Source organism: Colias philodice, chromosome 17 (genome assembly GCF_061535455.1).
Source record: "Colias philodice isolate Cphi_HAF_F1 chromosome 17, ilColPhil1 Martin Lab GWU primary, whole genome shotgun sequence".
In the NCBI taxonomy this organism is placed as follows: Eukaryota; Metazoa; Arthropoda; class Insecta; order Lepidoptera; family Pieridae; genus Colias; species Colias philodice.
This window is the reverse complement of record NC_143102.1, coordinates 1,604,192-1,617,154: the sequence shown is the minus strand read 5'-3', so window position 1 is coordinate 1,617,154 and position 12,963 is coordinate 1,604,192.

Genomic DNA, 12,963 nt, shown 5'->3' with positions numbered 1-12,963 from the left:
TTATTTTACAATTTATTTATTTACAGCTAATTAAAACTTACATTAATTTTTATTTGTTAAATGTTTATGTCTGTTTTTATATTTTTGTGCTGCTATTTTTATTTCGTCCTCACCGTGATAAGTGATTTTGCCAGACAAAATCCGATTTATTGATCGGCACCAACTGTATACAAGTACATGAATTACTATATTTTCAAAATATTTTTTTAATGTCGTTTTATGTTTATCACAATTAAAAGGATAATCAACAAATATGTCAGTAAACATTTTAATTTTTTCTTTCAATCCTTTTTTAGGTACATCTTTCTTCAATATATCCGTCACTAAATTTTGTAACTGTATGAAACATTTTTCCATAGCTTTTGACGGATATATTAGTGACTTTTTATTTTTATTATATTCTTTGGCCCTTATGTATTCATTTGATGTGCTCTCAGGGTCGCCATACATATTTTTTTTGCAAACTTTGCAGCTTTTACTAACATTTTTAATACATCTGTGCAGGACCCACCCACACACATAATTGCCCTGTCCAACATCATTTACCGAAGTATTTAAATTAATGAAAGGTATCACAATTTCTTGTGCTCTGTTCTTTTGTGAGCTTTCGGAAAATTGTGGTGCCTCGTCATCAATTGGACTGGGAATATCAGAAGTTGAGGGCACCAAAACCGACTTTTCTTTAAAAAAAAAATCCATATTTTGCAAACAATTGTCCTCATCTTTTTCGCAGTTTGCGTGAAGAGAATGGGGCGAGTTAAAATTATTTATTAACAGGGACTTAAAGGCCCCTTCGAAAGCCACCGTGTCTGGTGCCGTATTTCTAGCCCCATAACTTCTGATATTCCCAAAGAAATTTTCTAGTGGGTCCTGGTTAAAATTACGAGTTAGCATAGCATCAAATGAATACGTTTGAGACAACAATATCCATATTTGTTGCATTCCTTCAATTGTGCGTATTAAGTTTTTAACAGATGGTATTGCTTGTGTTTCAATTAAACGGATTTTGTTATTATCTTTAATTTTTTTAATAAATTTTACTGTTTTTAAAACTTTTATAGCATTCTTCCACAAATCATGGTGCAAACTATTTCTTCGCACACACCCTTTATAAATTTTACCATCTGGTACATTGAATGTATTACAATTTAGCGAATCAAAAAGATTATCTATTAATTTAGTAAATTTTACCAAATTTTGGCATTCTCTTGGAATTTCTCCTCTTGCCACAAGATGTCCTGCAGTTGCAGCCATTGTGTGGCTAAAAATTTGGGCTGCTGGTTTCACCTTCATTTTCCTCATTTTTTCCACATAAATGTGCTCATCTGTAATTTTCAGCAGGCATTTTAACTCTCCATAAGACTTATCAGCTTCATAAGTTAGCTTGAAATACTCCCATTTAACAATTTTTTCGCACTCCTCTTCAAAATCATAATACTTTAAGTCTTTTGTGAGCAAATTGTTTCTGACTCCTTTTATCAAATGCGGAACATCAAATATAGGGATTAGTGTGGTCTTCCCTATTTCAATTAATTCATTTTTCCATTGTTTTTTTTCTTTTATATATTTTCGTCTTGTGTCTTCTATTAACTCATTGATGACACTGACATTGACTGTGCTTTGATCACACACAGTGCACACAACCTTTAGTCCTGTACTTCGTACATACAAAACAATTTTTTTTAATGTTTTTTTTAATTGTGCCTTATTTAAGGCGTTGGTGAAATAGTACGCAATGGGTTGTTTGAACTTCCGTCTGAGTCCCTTCACCATGAAGACTAATACATGGTCTGCAATTTTTTCACCATTAAATGTGAACCCCCTAAGTTGATCTTTTGCAGCGTTGTAGTGTATTTGCGGGGAAATCGACATTTCGTCGAATATAAGACTACACAATCTGTCTTCTGGGCACAACTCCTCAACTGTATTTTTTATTTTTAAAAATATACATTTATTAAGCCCGGGCTCCACTTCTACTTTTGATAAAAGTCTCTTTAAAGATTTTATTGATGGCAATGTGAAAAATTTTGCCAAAAGAGGGTAACTCCTCGGACTTTTCTTATATAAAGAAAGTGAGAGCACTTTTTCTTGATGCGTGAATCTGCGGCCAGAAGGCTTCTTTGTTGTCTGGCTGTACTGCATTTTTGTGAAAATTTTTGCTGCTGTTGTCATTTTGCATGACAGTTTTTTAAATAAAAGGTCAGCAGACATTTTTTCCGCACTGGCTAATCGGGATTGAAGATTTTGGTTTCTGCTCTGTGATCTCAACAAGTTAGATTGCAAAATTTTAATTTTTCTTCTTGTTGTTTTCAGCTGATTCAACCAAAATGACGGCACCTCCTGCTGCTGATGTTTACCTGTTAAAAGAAACACAAATTATTAGTGTCAAACTAAGCTAAATAGCATTTGTATGCTATGCTGTATGTATTAATACATTTGTTTGTTCTTAACTTCTAAAAACATTTTTTTTTATAAGCCTATCCTGTCCCACTCCCCCTCTATAACTTACTTCTGTTTTTATTTATTGCCTTCTTCTGCAGTTGGCAATAATTGTGTTCTGAAATTATGATTCTGGCAGAATTATCTGTAATGTGAAAAAATAAAAATACATTAGAAATATTAATAGTATATATATATATATATATATTAAAGGCATTGTGTATAATTCGATATTCTATACAATACCTAGACAATGTATATAATCCGGTATTCTATACAATACTGCAATGTATAAAGTTAAAAAAAATAACCCTAACCTGTCCATGTTGGGATGCGCTAAAATTACATTACCTCCTTCCTTGTCTTTTACATCCATATTTTATAACATTTACCAACACCATGAATGCAATAAAATAATTATAATTAATATGAAGTACCTGTCAATATTGATTCTGATACGGCGAGGCTACTTCCTTCATGTTTGGATTCAGGTACAAGTGTAACTTTCTCTGAAGGACCAACATCATCAGACTTGCCTGAAAAATAAGAGTACATGTTATAAGTATAATGCTGAGCACGGATACACATAGAAAGATTTTATTTATCATTGAAAGTATGTTTTACTACAACCTAAATCCTATCTAATATTATAAATGCGAAAGTGTGGATGTTTGTTACTTAATCACGCAAAACCGGCTGAACGGATTTGGTTTAAATTTGGCATGCATATAGCCTTTGACATGGAAAAGAACATAGGTCTTTTATCCCGATTCCTTAAGTATCTAATGCCACGCGGGCGAAGACGCAGGCAAAAGCTAGAGGTCAATAACTGTATTGATTGGGTTCAATACAGTTATTGACCATTTAGATTCTACTACAATAATTACATTCTATCAGAGTAGGCCCAAAATTAATTATGAATTATGATACTATTATATTTCACTTGTTATAACAAATAACTATTGAATGACGATGACCTTTTGGAAATGTTGATGGCACCTAGAATACTAAACCCCTTAAAATAAAAGAAATAAAATAAATTTGCTTTAAAATGAAACTAAATTTATTTATAAAATTAATTAATTTTGTTTTAAATTTGTATTTCTTTAATAGCCTTCTTTGATAATTAGAATCCATATAATTATGTAACCTGTACATACCTGCCAGTGTCGGTTTTAGTGTAGTTAGGCTGCTTCCCTCAATTACAGGTTCAGATGCAAGGAAAACTTTTTCTGAAGTACCAGCTTCATCAGACTGGCCTGAAAAATAAGATATTAATAATATTATTTATTTTTAAAATAAATAAAAACTTATAAGTTATGTCAGAGAATTTTAAATTTGAAGTGGGACAAAAATATGTACTTATGTTTTATATTTGTAACCCATAAACCCTCTTAAATATGTTTTTTTTATAAATACAAAAAAAACAACCTGAGTTATAAATAAAAAATAATATTTTTGATTTTTGTTTGTTTTATGTGTTAAAATTTATCTCAAAACTACTTGAACCACTCCAAAAATTCTTTCACCATTAAAAGCTATATTTTTTCTATTATTTTCTTTCATAGGCGAAAATGCTGACAGAAACAAGTAGTAAAAAAATTATTTTGCTTTTCTTTAATAGCCTTTTTTGATAATTAGAACCTTTAATTATGTAACCTGTACCTGGATGAAAAAAGATTGCATGTGGTGGAGATGAGAATAATAAATATAAAAATCAAAAATAATAGTAGCCATGTAAACTACAGTCTCAAATGTTGGTGGGTAAAACATCATGGTTTTGCCTAATGTGCGCAATATTAGCAAAATACTAACTTTAATTCAATAAGTTCTAATAAATAGCCCAGTAATAGTTAAGTTATAATGCCTTAATTTGAAAATTATATGTAAATCTTACCAGGAAGATGAAGTGATGGCACAGCTAGAAAATTTAACCGGTTATTACGGTTCCTGTCCCTGTCTGTAAAATGGATATCACAGATGACCTTCTTTGTATACAGTTCATAATCAGTAGGACTATCTAACTTCCCACCCACTATATGAACCCAAGCCTTGAAACGGTCAGGATTCTTTTCTGGATGAGGAAATTTATGGTAGGTGTTCTCTGAAAAAAAAAGCAAAAATCACTTTTAAATTAAAGCTTAAAGTTAACAATACTGACATCTTACTTATAATATACAGTCAAGTTAAACTTGCACTCAAATTTTTTTCTATCACCATGTGATATATGATGGGACCGATGGGATTCCCCATGTTATTGTATAACATGGGGAATCCCATCGGAACCGGCGGACTGAAAATGACGCCGGATTGCAACCACTAAGAACACGCATCTAAGTTGAGGTTACTCTATGAAGGATTGGAAATCTATGAAGAAAACAGAATGGCAGATATATATATATGATGACTATACTTAGTACTTACTGTTATAACATCCTAATGCACAACGTTTAGGCATGATGAAAACAAATCACGAGCGTCTATATCGCAAAGATACAGCACAAACGTAACGGTGGAGGAACTAAAAGCTCAACTCTCACAATAACTTCGGGAAATTCGTACACTTCACTACGGAGGAGAGGACTCAACTCAACGCGGATCGGCGGATTAATTTCACGAAGAACAGTACAAATATGGAACAAAACTACAAACAAGCGCAAACGCAAGGAGCAGTCGCCATATTTGTGTAAAAAATTTCACAATCAATATTGAAATCAATTCACTGTGTTGCTATCGTAATTATTACTCAACTTGTAAGTTACACAAAATTTTATAATATTTATAATACAAGTTCAATTTAATAATTAGATATTTAAATAAATGTTCTTTGTCTTTTTTTTTTGTAATAAATTATTTCTTATCGGTTGTTCTGCCATCTGTGATCGTATAAAGCAACTAATTGTTTTGGATGCCGTTAAGAGATGGCGCATTTTGAAAATAAAAACCCCAAATCTGTCATTGTATGGAACTGTCCTACCCCTGGTTTATGTTTTCGTTTTAACTTTCTCTTCACCGAGACGTAAAGTTTTTATCATTTTAACTTTTTTATATGAATATGACCTTTAATAGTATCAAGGCAAAAATAAAATAATAATATGTATGTTTCTAAAATGAATTAAGTACCTAACTATTTAAGTATAGTGTTGTTCATTTTTTTGATATTATTTCAGTTTATAACCAGCCCCGTTTTATTTATAACTTTTCATCGGGATCTATCCACTTCAAAACTGCAATTTCTAAGAAGTTAGAGTAAAATCTATAAATAAATTCCATTGAAAAAAAAGAACACTTTTTTATTTAGCACCTGTAATCTGATTAGCTCTTTCAAACAAAAAAAAATGAGCTAGTAATCTTTAAAAAATCTCAATATGTATGTAATGAAAAATATCTCAGATATCTTGCAAATTATCGTCTTCACTATCTTCTTCTATTTTTTGTTGATTAACGAAATAACCGGTTTATAAATAATTTATCTACATGTATCGGTTTGCATAAAAAAGTGTACAAAGGTCGTTATTTTATCACATCGCTCTTGATAGAATTGATTGAACTTCTTTCTACTATTCTTTATTTAGATTAACTATAATATACAAACCAATAGGTATATTTCTTTAGATACGATACCATGAATGATTATTTAAAGAAGAATGTGAAAGTTTGTAATTTTCCATATTGGCGGCAGTTCATCAACACAGCGGATGCATGTGTATTGTGTTTACTCTTGTTTACTGTTTCAGTGAAATATTTAAGACGATACACAAAAAAAAATCCACTGCTTGGCGGGCGGAGTCTAATAGCTCGCTATCGCGAACGCGGGTGTGCGCGAAGTCATTCTTGCAAAATCGCCGCGCTGCCGCTGGCCGACTCGGGACAAACATGTATGGAGTCGTCATACAGTTATAATATTGTTATACATTTATTCAATTGTTGATTTATTGGTTTTATTTTCTTGCTTATAAACAAATAATCTTCTTTCCAACAACTACTTAGACATTATTAATAATTATTATTATTTCGTAATGTTTACTTTATTACAAAATAATACAGGTTATAAATAATCTTTAAAATAACAAAAAATATTGTTACTCTGAAAAAATGAAATGGTAATCAATAACGCGGACTACTGAATTGATTTAGATAGAATTTGATGCTGACGTAGATATTACATAATGCCCAGAAATGAAAGGTACTATTTCTGAAAGAAGTTATAAACCCTAATAATTCTCAGTCAAAGTCAAGAGTGGAAGATATCACTAATACAGTAAAACTGATGCGAAACTTTGGATGTTAATTTGTATATTTTTTTGTTAGTTGTTACTTAATCACGTCAAGACTACATTACCAATTTTGATAAAATATAGCTAATTGCCTGGATTTACACATAGGATACTTTTTATCCGAACTGAACACTTCTGTGGGATAAAACAGGATTCACGATATAACCTAATTCCAAGCGGGCAAAGCCGCGGTCGGAATGATATTTTTTTAAATAGAAAAATTGTTTTAAAAAAACACAAAATATATTGACACATTTTTTTTTTTTTTTTTTTTTTTATTAAATAAGGTTGCTAATTAAAATAGCACCTTATACAAATTACAATCTAGCCTACAAGACTAATAAGTAATTTTATGTTAACCTAAATTTCTAAATAACTTATTCTAAGAGAGTGTCCATTGTCACTTGCTTAGTGTCTGTTAAGGGGAAGTAAGTCACTTTGCTCGTGTGCTTTGGTATACAGATAATTGTCACTGTTCACTTTTCACTTATCACTACACTAACTCAAAAGGTTTAGTCCTTTTTAGTCTTCGCACTAGGTCCGTGGTATCAAGGAGCTGGATAGCCTCAACATTCACGTGATGATGAAGTCGATGTTGATGAGCTTCTGCATGTTTTTGAACAATTTTGTCCACGGTGTCCACTTTTAGGTCACGGTGGAGGTCACCATTACGGATGTACCAGGGGGCATTTACAATGTCTCTCAGTACTTTATTTTGGAAACGTTGTATTATGTTAATGTTGCTTTTTTTGGTACAGCCCCACAGCTGAATACCATACGTCCATACTGGCATGAGGACTTGTTTGTATATGAGAAGCTTATTATGTATCGACAACTGGGAGTAGGTATCTTCCAAGAAGCCAATACAATTTCTTATAGCGCAAGCCTAATTCTTCTCGCTTCTTCTTGACGTGAGCCTTCCAGCGTAGCTTAGCGTCAAGCGTCATACCAAGGTATTTCGCCGTGTTAGCATAAGGTATTTGTTGGCCATTAAGGAGTATCGGGACAATCTGTGTTCTTTTGTTTGTAAAATTTATGTGAACGGATTTTGATTCGTTCAATCTTATCCGCCATTTCCGAGTCCATTCATAGACCTGGTTCACAGCTTCTTGGACTTTATCTCCTGCTTCCTGGTAAGTGATGCCTGTGGCCATGATAGCAGTGTCGTCAGCAAATGTTGCAGTAATGTTTTTTTCTAATACTGGGATGTCACACGTGTACAAAAGGTATAGGATGGGACCTAAAACACTTCCTTGTGGCACACCAGCTCGTATTTCCTTGAGGTCCGAGAAGGCATCGTCTTGTCGAACTCTAAAGACTCGATTGGTTATATACGATTCTAAGATATCTGAAATTTGTTTTGGTAGCATTGTTCTTATTTTATGAATGAGACCTTTGTGCCAAACCTTATCAAAAGCCTGTGCGACATCTAAAAACACTGCTGAACAGACTTTCTTTTCTTCAAACGAACGATATTGACACATGTATTTATTTTTTGCACTCTATTATAATTGTAATTATTCATTACAAATAATCAAAATAAAATAGCCAGAACAAAGTTAGGCCCTGGTAGGGTAGGTAGGCAGGTACAGCAATGTGAGACGAACACTGGCTTATTTATACCAATAATAATGTATTATAAACATTAAATTAAGTTTACAACAAAAATACATAATATTAGCTAATGTGAAAACGAATCAACCAATCATCCCACAACAATGAAATGTGCACACAAATATTCATCCAAATCGGTTCATGTGATTAGGAGGAGTGACTGCAGCGCCATCTTCCGGGCCCAATTGTGTTTCCAGATCACCCAGGAACTCAATTTAATATACTTACACAAAATTTTTCGAAATGAAAACTCAAATTACTATGTAAATATGAATATAAACCTGTTTTAGTACTAAGCAATTTCCCGCACAGGTGTAGTAAGTATAAATGAAATAAATATCAACATCAAATTCTTTATACAACATACTTATCTACCACCTACTAAGAAATGTAATGCTTGAAATTTTTTCGTATTTTTTTTAAATATAATACTACTCCAATGAGCTCCTGTTCCATATTACGTCCGCCATACTTCCACTAAGTTCACCATGATTTCTTATTTCTTTGCACTTTGTTGCTTTTTGCTAAAAATGGAATCATGCGATAAAACCAGTAGAACGTTGATAACATACATTTTTGACTGAATAAAGGTACTTACATTGTGAACAATCAGTGGGTTTATTTTCCTTCTGGATTCCGGATTTCTGAAAAGATTATCTATGCTATAAATGAAAAAAATCTTACACATTCGTTATGTACTTAAAACAGGGGTACATATCAAACATCGTCTATAATACAATTATCATCAAATTTAAAATAAAACCAACTTACTTCATTAATTTGTTCCAATTGTAAGCATTCTTTTTTCTCCAACCTTTATGTTTCTTCTTCTTATTTTCTTTATTGTCCCCATTTGTCTCATTTTGTCTTATCGTGTTGTCACCCTTTTTTACGATTGCGCGAGCGACACAAGTTCCCCGTGTGACGGCCGTAGCGGGAATGACTCGTGCAGCGATCGGGGTAGGAAGGTACAGGGCGGCTCTCGCTATATTGGCTGGTCGCGCGCTAATTTCAAGTATTTCTTGTTTATTTCAAAACCATCGCATATTTCAAAATTCTAAATCGGTAGACGTATAGGTTGTATATTTTATAGTTAATATCCAAAAAGTCGTAACTTTACGTTTGTTATTTTGAAGATGCCAGAGATTATAAAAAAATAACAATGAGAACTTTGTATTTTTTTTCTATCGAGAAAATATCATGGAATCATGTTTCTAAAACGGTAGACGTATTGTGTTACTATTGAACTTTCTTGTCAAGAATTTTCATCACGACAACTTTAATAATATAAAAATTACGAAGGTTTAAAAAGGGCCGTAAATGTTAGAAAAATTAATTCATCACCTTAAGAAAAAAAGACGGGTTGCACTCCGGGAGTGCCGGCAGAAGTGAAAACTTGATTATTAACGTTGAGCATGTTTGATATTTTGGAATGGTACCTATCCGTCTTACGCTTTTTCGATCAGGTTACGTGTTCTGACGCGAGTTTAAGATTTTATACCATTTTATACCCATTACAGAAAAAGTGCTCAACGCCGCTAAAGATTAAGTTTTCACTTCAAAAATATTTAAATGATCCTGCGACAAAGATGCAAGTGGCTAAAATGAAATAGAAAATGAATAAACAATTACTTATTCGGTAAAGATATACCTACTTACCAAGCTTTCTAACAGTATAGAGGTTTTTTTTAATTAATCGAATAGTTAATCATTTTAATCGTTACTTAAAGAAGTAAACAAAATCTAAATCTTTATTATTTTACAATAGATATTGGCTCATATAGTTAATATCTATTATATTTTAAGCGAGTCGTTGTCTTTGCCTTGGATAATATTTAATACCTAATTTAATACCTAAGTACTACGAAGTTCTATGTAAAATTAATTGCTGTGGCCTGTGACTAGAGTGAACATAATTTATGGTTTCGTCGTGATATATTATTTTTATATTTGCGTTATTCATAACACATTTTTTTTACAAACTTACAAAAAAAACTTAACGAGCCTGTATAAGAACCGGTTGTATCATTTTTACAATATTATTTACCTAAATAAATAAAAATAAATCAGTACCTACTGAGTTATAAAATCTAATCAATCAATAGTTGGGTTTTTTATTTTTTATTTTATTTTACAGCCACTACGTAAAACGAGGTGTAGGTACTATATTAGAGTATCGTAGCGCCCAAATGGATGATCCGTTTTTGATGCGGTTATTATTAGTAGGCAATATGTATCGTGGAAAATATTCTTAACTTGTTTAGTTTAAATAGATAAGTGATCTGTACTCAATGGCATCTTACAGAAATATGCGTGTAATTTTCCAATTTGTTTATATTATATGCACTTCCAAAAAGAACGGAGTTTCTGAACTTTTATTTTAATTTTAATATTATCTGACATAAAATACACGCCATATACATGTTTTTATGCTATAGTCTATCGTCATTTCCACACAATGTTAATTCTCATACAATTATATACGGAGGTCAGACTGTGAACCCGTCCTAAGGTTATAAATAATTAACTATTTTAAATATTAGACCTTACCTATTTATTTTAAATACATAGCCGTCTAGTAAGTATACGTGAAGACTGAAGTATACAGGGTGTCCCACCATTGGTATACTAAGCGCGAAGGGACGTGTAGTTTTGCATACACTGATCACGTAAAAAATACATAAACAACAAAATTACATCAAAAAATTTTTGATAAATTTTTCCTTAAAATCCATGTTTTCTTCTCTAGCTTCGCGTAGCCGTCATATACCGCTTCTCTAATGTGAGCTTTTTGTCTATGAAAACATAATCTTAAACGATAGCTCACGTGCTAGTGGCAAAAATGGGCGGGCTGCTTCTTAGGGGTGTACACATAGAGTTTTAAGAATTCATCTATTTGGAAAAAAAATGCGTCTGGAATTTTTTAAGTATTTTTTACGTACTCAGCGTAGGCAAAACTATAACCTCCATTGAGCTTAGTATACCAACAGTGGGACACCCTGTATATACATTGGCTGCTGTACACGGGTAGAGTAAACGGTAGAGTAGAGTGGTAGAGTACTAACTGTCCTACTTACAGTTACCTATACTTATTTAGACACCATTGGTAGAGCAGAGTACTAAAATTTGGTCAGTTACTCTAATAAAACTGGTAGAGTAGTATGCTAGTTCACTCTACCATACCCGTGTACAGCAGCCTTATGGGATAGATGTCATATCATCATAATCTATACATATAATAAATCTGTAGAAGGGTCAATTCTGTACATTGAAAATATTGAAAAAATAAATAGCAGGGGGTGTTACTGGATCGATATCAAACCCAAATATGTGATTAAAAAAATTTTTGTCTGTCTGTATGTGAAGACATCACGTGAAAACTAACGGTTCGATTTCGATGAAACTTGGTATAATTATACCTTATTATCCTGGGCGTAAAATAGGATACTTTTTATCCTGGAAAAATACGTAGAAAAAAAAATTATCTTAATTTTTCAGTTTTATCCATAGACGTTGTTCTGTAGAACCGCGAACACACGTTGCGTATTATTATAGGCCTAGCCGTATTTGGGTCCAATAGATATTAATAAGATGTCATTGTCAGAGTTAATGGAGAAATTTGGGAGAAATAAACCATCCACGCGAAGACCGACATCCGCGCGGACGGAGTCGCGGGCGGAAGCTAGTTATACATATATAATATTAGATGGTTGACGAATGACGGTGGCAATACATTTCATTAGTTAAACCATGGACTAATAGAATCTAAAGAGGACTGATGATTGTCATACTAGAGATCGTACCCCGTAATTTCAGCTTATTGCTAGATGGCGCTCTCATTTGAGCTTATTATTTAATTTGCAGTTTTAAAAGCGCCACCTAGTGACCAATTTTAGAACTAAGGAAACAGCAAACTATCGATTTTCAATTATTACATCTAGAGGGCGTTGTTTTAAAAACTCCGGTGTTTTTGAATTATTATTTTAGTTTTTAGGGAGCATCTAAGGAAGTGAGTACCTCTATTACGATTTCGACACCCACTACAAACATTCGACATAGTGATCAGAGTAGTGTATATAATATAATTATATTATATATATTCTTTATTTTCTGTTAAAAAAATGTCTATATCTTTTTTCTTCTTAAGTATTCCCTTGTAAATAGTATTATTAATATGACCATAAAATACGGGAAAAGAAAAAAAAATGTGGATGTACAGCGATGATTTGAACCAGCATCTATCGATTTTAAAATACGAGACTCAGTCAACACAGCTACAGGCACTTATACGTCTTACATTGAAATTTATGCTCTAATTGTTCGAGTATTTCTTTGATAAATACAGTTCATAGCAACGCGGTGGTGGAGCATCTTAAGGAAGTGAGTACCTTTAATAAGATTTCGACACCCACTACAAACATTCAACATAGCGATCAGAGTAGTGTATATAATATATATTCTTTATTTTCTGTTAAAAAAAATGTCTATATCTTTTTTCTTCTTAAGTATTCTCTTGTAAACAGTATTATTTATATGACCATAAAATACGGGAAAAGAAAAAAAAATGTGGATGAACAGCGATGATTTGAACCAGCATCTATCGATTTTAAAGTACGAGACTCAGTCAACACAG